This window comes from Caenorhabditis elegans, chromosome III, assembly GCF_000002985.6.
Source record: "Caenorhabditis elegans chromosome III".
NCBI classification, from domain to species: domain Eukaryota; kingdom Metazoa; phylum Nematoda; class Chromadorea; order Rhabditida; family Rhabditidae; genus Caenorhabditis; species Caenorhabditis elegans.
Window position 1 is genome coordinate 3,223,263 of NC_003281.10, and position 9,034 is coordinate 3,232,296.

General features: G+C 33.6%; 3 long non-coding RNA genes across 3 annotated transcripts; all 3 read left to right on the forward strand.

Moving 5' to 3' along the window:
• Positions 1-3,251: 3,251 nt before the first annotated feature.
• H09G03.1 lies at positions 3,252-4,795 on the forward strand. The gene is made up of 4 exons (NR_167168.1): positions 3,252-3,258; positions 3,517-3,584; positions 3,736-3,828; positions 4,478-4,795. It is a non-coding gene; the product is annotated as a long non-coding RNA H09G03.1 (long non-coding RNA).
• Positions 4,796-5,176: 381 nt separating this feature from the next.
• Positions 5,177-6,184, forward strand: H09G03.4. Its single transcript, NR_167169.1, has 3 exons — positions 5,177-5,240; positions 5,587-5,670; positions 6,001-6,184. It is a non-coding gene; the product is annotated as a long non-coding RNA H09G03.4 (long non-coding RNA).
• Positions 6,185-7,156: 972 nt separating this feature from the next.
• On the forward strand, positions 7,157-8,385 carry H09G03.5. The gene is made up of 4 exons (NR_167170.1): positions 7,157-7,237; positions 7,311-7,394; positions 7,864-8,012; positions 8,263-8,385. It is a non-coding gene; the product is annotated as a long non-coding RNA H09G03.5 (long non-coding RNA).
• The last annotated feature ends 649 nt before the right edge of the window (positions 8,386-9,034 follow it).

Sequence of the window (9,034 nt, forward strand, 5' to 3'; positions counted from 1 at the left end):
AGTTTTTTGTCGCAATTTAACGGAGGTTTTGCATTTATTTTAGAATTGGAACTATGAACTATGATGAGGTTAGGGTAAAATATCAAAAGTTCGGGGGAGAAAGAGATTTTTAAACTTTTTGAAAATTTTGAGAAAAATGGCAGAAAAATTATATAGAAAATGTTTTTTTCCAAACTTTGCAGGGTACTGTACTCACAAAAGTACGCAAACACCGGCTACCGTAACCCAATGCACCAGATCTGACGACCTTTCGCAGAAAATGTTCAAAATTTGAGTTATTTGGGTGATTAATTAGGAATCTAAAATAGAAAATAGAAACAGAAATTAGTCATACTGATGTACAGTATTTCCAAAAGTACGCAAACACCGGCTACCGTACCTAAAAACACCAGATCTGACGACATATTGCAGAAAATTTCATAAAACACCGTTTCCGGGGTGAAAATGGAGGAATTTTTGATTTTTTTAAATCCAACATTTAATGAAAAAAAAATGTTTCTCTTCTAAAAAATAAATACATTTTTTCACGTGTTGCCAGGCTGACCCATTACGGTTTGATCTACAAAAATTGCGGGAATTTGTTGCTCAGAAAAATGTGACATCAGCACGTTCTTAACCATGCGAAATTAGTTAAGAACTCTGCGTCTTGTCTCCCGCATTTTTTGTAGATCAACGTAGATCAAGCCGAAAAGAGACACTTTGACGCCACGTGTTTTTTTCGATGCACCATATTTCAAAAAATCCTTCTTTTTTTTTAAGAAATCGACTTTTTAAACGTTTTTGTTGTTAAAATACCGATAATTTGAAGAGTTCACAAAAAATCAGAACATTTTATATTAAAAATTTAAATTTTTTGAAATTTTTGAATTTAAGAAAAAAAAAACTAATTAATAAAAAACTTTCACCGAAAAACTCCCACAGAACATTTAATTTTTCGGAAAAAGAGAAAAGTATAGAAATAGTCGGCGCAAGGAAAAGGGGGTGAGAAAAAGTGGAGAAAAGTGTCGATTGGCTGTTATTAGATTGCCCCTTGGGCTCTTTTCGGAGAGCCACTAGGCATTATACTAAATGAAGCTCATTTTGAAAATAAGGATGGAAATATTTAGAGATATTTCTGCAGAAAAAGACGTGTACTTTTGGTAATTTGGCTAATTTTCTAACTAAAGTTTGAGAATATCACGGAAGCAGGCAAAAATCCCATTGAATCATGTTTGGTTTCAGAATTTCAAAAATAAAAACATACTTCTGAACTAATACCCAAATATTTTCTAATTAGGGATTGTAGGCCTTAAAATTCTATTCATTTTCGTAGTTGAAAATTTTTCAATAACTCTCTTCCCCGCGGAGATAAATGCGTTTAAAGTTTTGACCGCAAAATAGTGTGGGAGGGGGAGAGACGTAGACTGCGCGCGCACACTGCGTCTCCCCTCGTCCCTCACTCTTTCGCGCTCAAAACTTTAACCGTTTGTATCTCCGCGGGGAGAAGAGGTATCAAAAAGGTAAAAACTAACAAAAATTTTCAGGGTTATATTTTCACAATAATAAAAATTTTTATAACTCATCTGTGTTTTGAGATATACTTCTTTTTAGCTAAGAAATCGCAGTTTTTACTCAACTCCAGTTAGTTTTTGTTGAAACTATGAAAATATAAAACGATTAATATTAGAAAAAATATATTTTCAGCCAAATTCTAATTTTCAAAAGCAAAATAGGCAAGATTATCAATAACTTATTAAGGGATTTCAGTGAGCAAATTATTGGGATTAGTGGGTTCTGCTGGATAAGATTTGGTATTTTTAGAATATTTTTTTTGTGGAAAAATTAGAAAAATTAGTGATCAGAACATAAAATTGGGTTTTCAAAGGTTTTTGATATTTCAAAAAAAAACTTTTTCGGAAAAATTTTTTTTTTTGAAAATTTTCACTAGCGTTGCTCCAAAAAATGCTCCTTACAGAAATGAAAATGCTCTCATCGAAAAAAAAAACACTCTTGTGCTCTCCTCTTAAGTATCTAATTAGCATCACTTGATCACCGAAAATTTCCGGATTGGTTTTGGAGCACAAAAGAGCACAAATGGGGGGGGGGGGGGGGGGGTTTGAGAGGTTTCTAATGTGGATTTGGAGGAGAAAAAAAACACTAACAGAGGGGGTTGTTTAGAGATTTGGAATTTTTCTTTCAGAAAAGAAAATTGAAAGTGAAATTCGAAAAATTGTCTCAAGAAATTTGAATTTCCCGACAAAATTTTGATTAGAAAAAAATGAAAAAAATAAATTTTTAACGTACACAATCTCTAATCTTGCTCACAACAGTACTCCTGCAGTATCACTACAGTAATTCTACAGTACTCCTACAGTACTCCTACAGTACTCCTACAGCTTTTAAAAATTATTTTATAATTCTCTGATTTTTTTTCTCTAATGAAAATGTTTCGAAAAAAATTTTCTGTAAATTATTTCCAGCTTCCAAAATAATCAGAAAAGTTTCGTTTTCGATTTTTGAAAAATCAAAAAAAAAAGACACCCTTGACCACTTTATTCCGTCAAAATTTCTCAAAAAATTTAAATTTCCCGTCAAAATGTTTTGCAGAAAGTTTGCCTTTTTCCCGCCAAACCAGTTTTCAGAAATGTTCAAAAAATATTGTATGATTTTCTGATTTTTTTCTCAAACAAAAAGGTTTCTATAAATCACAGTAATCTTACAGTAACCCTACAGTAATCTTACAACAACTCTCTTTCGGATAATCAAAAAATCAGAAAAGTTTAGTTTTTCGATTTTTGAAAATTCTAAAAATTTCACTCTTGATCACTACAGTAATCTTACAGTACTCCTCAAGTACTCCTACAGTACCACTACAATAATCATACAGTAATCTCACAGCACGTTTACAGTACCAATACGGTAATCCTTTAGTACTCTTACAGTGCTACAACAACAACTGTACAGTAACCCTATATCGTACCAATACAGTAATCTAAAGTACTCCTACAAAACTACTTGAATACCACTACAGTTCTTCGTCACTATCCCCATGTTATGCGGTGTTCAATCCTTTCCCTCTCGATCTCTGACCACTAACTGCTGCCAAAAGCATGCGTCTAGCCCATCTGCGTTTACATATTCCTATCTCTCTCCCCATCTCTCATAACAGTTCTGTTCGAAAAATAACCATTCATTCGTCTTTTGAGGGTTGCTGTGTGCAGCCCATACTTCTTATTTCTAAATTATTATTCAAATTGCATCTGAAATTCCAGAGTTTGGGTAAGTATTTTAATAATTACTGTTTGCCTTATCGGCAATTGTCTCTGCATTCCTGTGGTAAAATTTTACCGTAAGTATTCCATATTAAAACAAGTTCTCAAGAATCATCTAAGCTTCGTTTCACACGAATTGCTCCAGAGCTCCCAAAATATACCAAAATAAAATTTTTTCATACGATTGTAATTTTTAGGTGAAAATGATTGTGAGAGGTTTGTTTTCAAAATCAACATTTTTTTTTGCATGAAAAATTATTTTCAGAGATCGGCGGACTGTCAAAAAAGAGGTTTGGAAATAAAGGAATTAAGGTAAAAGAACAAGGTGCAAAGGTAATTCTTGTTACTTCAGAAAAAATCTGAGACTTTGATTTTTAGACCCAAAAAGACCGGAGTTTTGCAATGAGACTTTCTGAAAATTTCTCAAAAAATGTTTTTTTCAGCAAAAATTTGTTTTTTTTTTCAAGTCATTTTCTATTTATAGAAGCCATTTGCATTCGTTATATTCCAAACTTCTGTTAAGTTCGAATGGACTACCCTACTTGGATCTTCTGAGGAGTTTAAAAATGAAGAGCAGGTAAGAAAAAGCAAATATTGTTTGAAAGTAGAAAAAAAAGAAAAAAATGAGCATTGAATTTTTCCGATTTTTTTTTCAATTTTTCCAAAGGTTTTACGGAAAGGGCCCTTCGAGTTTTTTTTTTCGATAATATTACGAAAAAATCCAATTACCCTACAGTAATCTTACAGTAACCCTCGAAATTCGAAAATAAAAACAATGACCCCCTTGACCACTACAGTGATCTTACAACAATTGCACATTACTACTACAGTACTCCTAAAGGAGAAGTAGCGACTTTGCTTTTTTGAACCCAAAAATACCCAAAACTACCGAATTTCGTATGAAAAAATTTCGAAAAAATCTGTTGCTTTCCGACTGAATTTCGGTTGAAATTTTTGAAAAATCGCATTTTACAGCGTTTTCCAAAAAAACAGAATTGGCGGCAACTCAAATTTCTGCGAAAATTTTTGGCGGTAATTCAAATTTCTGTGAAGTTTCCAGAAAATTCTGGAATGATTTAGAACTCACTGGAAAAATCAAGGATTTTCTGGAATCTTCTAGAATTGTCTGGGAAATTTGAAAAAGTTCTGAAATGTTCAAGAATACTTGTAAAAGGATTTCAAGAACTTCCGATACAAAAATTAGCTTAAAAAGTAAACTCTTTCAGGCCCAAAACCACGCGCGTGGTCAGCCGGAAAGCAGCACGGTCAACACTCGCCGCTTCAAACAAGGCGCCAACTGCTTGGACGGCATCGCGACAGTTGTGCAATCGAAGCGATTCCGTGCTGTTGCGGACAAGAGAAATTTCGATACAAACGGTGCTCTGACTTCATTCCGATTAAAATTTCAGAGATCTGAGGCGAATTTTCTTCATCAAACGGAACTCCGACTGCAAATTGTGAGCAAGAAATCTTACCAAAGTGATAAAGGACACGTTTTTAATTTTATTTTTTATATTCTCTACCAGTTGTTGACGAATATTTGAATAAAGCGACTATATTTTGGATTATAATAATGTCGGCGTTTTTTTTTGAATTGTGAGAGGTATCCTCTCTGTGGGCAAATACAAAATACCTGAAAAATAAAATTTCTCATTTTTCCGAGAAAAATTCGAGTTAATGTCAATTTCTCGTAATCTTACAGTACTCCTACAATACTATTTGAGTACCACTACAGTTCTTCGTCACTTTCCCCCTGTTTTGCGGTGTTCAAAACTTTTTTGTGCTCTCGATCAGTGACCCCCTCCAACTGCTGCCAAAAGCATGCGTCTAGCCCATCTGCGTTTACATATTTCTATCTATCATCCCATCCCTCATAACTGTTCTGTTGGAAATAAAACATTCATTCGTCTTTTGAGGGTTGCTGTGTGCAGCCCATACTTCTTCTTTCTAAATTATAATTCAAATTTCATCTGAAATTCCAGAGTTTGGGTAAGTATTTTGATAATTACTATTTGCCTTATCGGCAATTGTCTCTGCTTTCCTGTGGTAAAATTTTACCAGATCTAGTGTTTCATCGATTTTAAATGTACCTAAACAAGGTGAAAACTCAAGCTAATTTAATTTGTTTACCCAAAGTTAAACGATGATTTCAAAAAAGTTAGTTTCCAGCCGCTTGACAAGTCGGTCAAATTTCAAATTTTAACTTATTTTAGGTCTTTTGTTGAGCCGCCATAACTTTTTTAGAGATTACACCACCTCTAATGGCTTTAATTACGAAATTTTTAGATACAAATTCAAAATTCAAAAGTGCCTAATTAAAATTTTATCATTTTAGAGAACAATGGGATGAAGACGGTTCAGGAAATTAATGGAAAAGCAATGTCGGAACATTGACATTTGGCACAAATCGAGAAGACAGGTTAGTTTTACGAAAAAAGCCCTTATCGATTATACATTTTCCCTGGAGTTCTGAGGACCTTCAAGCAAATTCTAGAACTTTCCAAATTCTTTCAGAAAACTCTAGAAGTTTACAGAATTTTCTAAAAACTGTTAGAACTTTTCAGTTTTTTCTAGAAAACTCTAGAACTTTCCAAATTTCTCTTGAAAATTCTAGAACTTTCCAAAGTTTTCTAAAAAATTCTAGAACTTTCCAAATTTCTCTAGAAAATTCTAGAGCTTTCCAAAGTTTTCTAGAAATTTTTAGAACTTTCCAGATTTTTTCTAGAAAGTAGAACTTTCCAAATTTCAGTTGTGGAATGGTGCCGGACACGAAAAATCGCGTCACAATTCTAAAAGCACGAAAAATCTGCACAATCTGCCTGAAAACCGACATCAAGGGACACAACTGCAAAAGAGAACAATGCAAGTATTGCGGCTTGCAGACTCATCACACCTCTATATGCTATAGGACCAAGAGCCAAAAGAAGAACTGAACCGATAAATTTATATAGAATAAATAATGTTTGAGAGATAACAACGATGCCTTCATTATCTGTGAAAAAATTGTTTCAGGAATATTCTTGCAGGAACTCGGGGTAGGGCTGTGCAATCGGACGAATTCGGACGAATTCGGACGTCCGGCGTCCGGTTTTTCGGACGTCCGAAAATTTTTTTTTTGTTTTTTGTTTACAATCTCACTCAGGGTCACTGAGATGTAAACAAAAAACAAAAAAACCGGACGCACCCGCGTCCGAAAACCGGACGCCGGACGCACACGCGTCCGGTTTTTCGGACGTCCGAAAAAACCGGATGTCCGGTTGCACAGCCCTAACTCGGGGTCTTTTTTCAGGGTAGAAGAATTTACAGGTCTCTTCTCCTTTCTTTCTTGCTCCTTCCTCTCTGCTCTCTTTGAAGAATTTCGCATCCGACATTTCTCCGCAGTAATCCTAAAGTACTCCTACAATACTATTTGAATACCACCACAGTTTTTCGTCACTATCCCCATGTTGTTATGCGGTGTTCAAAACTTTTTGTGCTCTCGATCAGTGACCACCTCCAACTGCTGCCAAAAGCATACGTCTAGCCCATCTGCGTTTACATATTCCTATCTCTCTCCCCATCTCTCATAACAGTTCTGTTCGAAAAATAACCATTCATTCGTCTTTTGGAGGGTTGCTGTGTGCAGTCCATACTTTTTTTTCGAAATTATTATTCTAAATTCATTTGAAACTCCACACCAATCGGTCATTGCCTCTGCTTCTCTTTGGTAAAATTTTACCAAATCTGGTGATCCATCGACTTCAAATGTACCTAAATTGAAAACTCGAGATAATTAATTTGTATACCCAAAGTTAGCCGGTGATTTCAAAAATGTTAGTTTCCAGCCACTGATTATTGAAACAGTGTTTTACAGAATGAAATCAAAATTATTACTTTTATTAAAAGAATATCGTACTTTATTTCAGTATTCACTCCCACACGTCTCATATCAAACAATATTGATATTGCCTTTGTCACACGTTTTTTTGGGTAAAATAACAAAACAGGTTTTTTTTTCGTTTTTGTCGAAAGTTTTAGATACAAAGATACAGTGCCTAATTTTAATTCTATTATTTTTAGAAAACATTGGGAAGAACAAGATCCGGGGTAGTTATGGAAAAGCAACGTCGGAGCATTGCCATTTATCACAAATCGAGTAGACAGGTTAGTTTTACGAAAAAAACCCTTATCGATTATACATTTTCCCTGGAGTTTTGAGGACCTTCAAGAAAATTTTACAACTTTCCAAATTCTTTCAGAAGACTCTAGAAGTTTACAGAATTTTCTAAAAAATGTTAGAACTTTTCAGTTTTTCTAGAAAACTCTAGAACTTTCCAAATTTCTCTAGAAAATTCTAGAACTTTCCAAAGTTTCTAAAAAAAATTCTAGAACTTTCCAAATTTCTCTAGAAAATTCTAGAACTTTCCAAATTTCTCTAGAAAATTCTAGAACTTTCCAAATTTCTCTAGAAAATTCTAGAACTTTCCAAATTTCTCTAGAAAATTCTAGAGCTTTCCAAAGTTTTCTAGAAATTTTTAGAACTTTCCAGATTTTTTCTAGAAACTAGAACTTTCCAAATTTCTCTAGAAAATTCTAGAGCATTTTTTTTGTCTCCAATCTCCATTATTTATAGAAGCCATTCACCATGCTCAACACTTGGGTGAAGTTCGAATGGAAATTCTCAGCTGAAGCCATCCTCTCGTAATTTACCGAGACGTTTTTTCAGTGAAGCAGATCTCGAAATACTTGGATCTTAGGAAAACTTTGAAAATTAAAGAGCAGGTAAGAAAAATTAACTTGTTCTGTAACATTCTAGAATATTCAAGAAATTTCTGGTATGTTCTAGGATTTTTTGGGAAATTTGAAACAGTTCTGAAATGTTCAAGAATATTTTTTAAAGGATTTCAAAAATTTTCGAAATTTGCTGTACAAATTATGATGCTCCAAAAATTCCTAGAATTATTTATTTGAAATTTCATAAACAGTTAAAATTGTCTGCAAACTTGAAAAGTTATCTGAAGTTTTTTTTCAGAACAATGCGATCAATTTTCTTCAAAGCCAAGACAATCCCAGTCATCACCAACGCAATGAATATGGATCCGAACGAAAAATAATATTAAACTTTTTTTTAAAAATAAACACTTATTTGAAAATTTAATTTGGTACTTCAGTACGACCGTAACTCAAGAAACTCCTATTTTTTGGATTAAAAAACATTATTGGAATTGTGAATATTTTTTATTATTTTTCAAGTCTACCTACAGTAATCATTGCCAGTTATCGTGGCGGAAGCCGTAGGATTACGGTAGGTTTTTTTTGAGAAAAAGAGTAAAAATGAAGTTAGTTATGTTGGTTAAAAGGATTTTCGGGTCTCGCCACGGAAAGCTTCTGAGTTACTGTAGATATGTGACTTATCGAATTAAAAATAACTTTTTCGTATGAATTAGAAATTTTTACAAGTTTTAAGTTTAAAATGGGTATTAAATCTTTAAAACGAACAAAGTTATGGATTTTCGAAAATTTTCAAAAACTGAAAAAATTTTCTAAAAATTTTTTTTGCAGTTTTTTGAAAATTCATAACTCCGACAGTTTTTGAGCTGTACTTTTACTTTTTAGCGTAAAACGTGTCAAAAATACTCAATTAGCCGCTAAAAATACGCAATTATTTTGAAATTTTACCTACAGTTATCCTAGCCAGCTTACGCGGCGGGACTCTAAATATTGGCAAATTTTGGGATTCTGCCGATTATAGGCAATATGGGGGCCGTCAGAAAGCTGAGAACGTATGAAAATTTAAAATGAAT